The sequence below is a fragment of the Monodon monoceros genome, unplaced genomic scaffold (genome assembly GCF_005190385.1).
Source record: "Monodon monoceros isolate NGI ecotype Baffin Bay Population unplaced genomic scaffold, NGI_Narwhal_1 Super_Scaffold_22, whole genome shotgun sequence".
NCBI lineage: Eukaryota > Metazoa > Chordata > Mammalia > Artiodactyla > Monodontidae > Monodon > Monodon monoceros.
The window spans coordinates 3,469,554-3,471,341 of NW_021703779.1; the positions used below are offsets into that span (position 1 = coordinate 3,469,554).

Genomic DNA, 1,788 nt, shown 5'->3' on the forward strand with positions numbered 1-1,788 from the left:
TCTTGCTCCAAAATGAGGTGGCAGTGTCTGATCACTTGTTTCAAAGCAAAAATTGAGATGCTTAACAGAGACAGACAATCTAAAAACAATGACTCACCCAGCAGTAACGAGTACTCCTGCCACCAAGAAACCAAGTCTCCCTGGAGAAATGACCATTTCCAGGTCACAAACATCTGGTCAAGCAGGGTAGTGTTACCAAACCAAACTTGGTTCCCTCACCCATAGAGCAGCAAAACCAATGTACTGACACCGGCTTGTGGTGAAGGAAAGCGCAGCGTTTGTTTCAAGGCCAAGGAAGAACTGGCGGCTTAGCTCAAAAGATCCGAGCTCCCCGGTGGCTTTCAGAAAAGGGTTTTTAAAGACAGTGTGAGGGAGAGGGTGACAGGGTGTGTGATCAGCTAGCTCGTGCACAATTCCCTCATTGGTTGATGGTGAGGTAACAGGGTGATTTAAAAAATCAGGAATCTCGATCTCAACCTTCTGGTTCCAACTGGTCTGGGGTCTATGTGACCAGCATGCAATTAACTTCTTCCACCTGGTGGAGGTTTTAGTGCCTGCAGACAACTGAAGGGTACAGCCCAGGGTATTATCTGTAGCCCCTGAGGAAGAACCAAAGGCCCTTGACCTTGTCTTATGGCTAAACTGTTATTCTAAGTCTTACTTGAATATTTTCTTTTGTTTCTGTTGTTTTTATTCTCTTATTAAATTTTTCTTTTTGGAACTCAGGGAAGGTCTAAGATGCTCAAGCTTTTCTACACACAAGAGGTGGGCAGGGGACACGGGGCCTGGGCAAATGTCTGTCCCCGGGAAAGCTCTGTAGGGTCCCGCTCTGTTTCAGTAGCAAGGAAGCCATCTCAGACTCCTGAGGACATATAAAAAGGACCCAGCAGTCAACCAGCAGTCTGCCTCAGCTACAGAGGAGGGAATTTGAGCATTAATAAGGATAACCACTCCAATGGATTAAAGCACACCAAACATATTTAAATTTGTGTTAATAACGATACTAAAAAAAAAAAAATCCATAAACAAATTGGTCACCACTGTAACAGTGCTGGGGAAACCATTATTTTCAAAACTGGTCAATAAAGAAAAAATTCAAGCATTTATCTTGCTTTTCCCATATAAACTGTACCACTGGATAACCAAATAGACTAGTAAGTTTCTCTTAATAAAGGCATTTCAAAGTAAATAATAATGTTTTAAAAATTGAGAGAATATCATCATTTTGCAACCCTTAGTGAATTAATGGATCTAGGTATTGATTATCAATAGTTGCAAACCCTATAAAAACATTATAAGCTACCTGATGGATGAAGATATGTCTTGCCACCCATCCCAGCCCCCAAAAAAGAAAGGAAAAAAACAAAATGGAATCTGATCAAGCTTTTAAGTTCAACAACAGCTTTTTTTCAGCATTTATTTTTAGGAAATAAAGTTCAGAGGAACATGTTAAACTACACCCAGGGATACAATGAGCCAAGTCCAGGCTGTGGGAGATCAGAAAACACACAAATTACAAAGGTGTGTGTGTGGTAGGGGGGATGGATCCTGTGAATTAAAAACCGACACAACTGCGCTGAGATGGCACTGTGCACCTATGAAGATGACAATGATCAAAATGACAAATGTTGGCCAGGAAGTGGAGAAATTGAAGCCCTCGTACACTGCTGGTAGGAATATAAAATGGGCAGCTGCTTTGGAAAATAGTCCAGCAGTTCTTCAAATGGTTAAACATAGAATTACCATATGATCTAGAAATTCTACTTTTATGTATAGACCCAAGAGAAA

The 1,788-nt window shown here is 41.1% G+C and overlaps 1 protein-coding gene across 1 annotated transcript in view; it reads left to right on the forward strand.

Annotated features, from left to right (window-relative positions):
• Window positions 1-1,788, forward strand: part of LOC114906402 (protein WWC3-like) — a 145,031-nt gene that overhangs the window by 142,468 nt on the left and 775 nt on the right.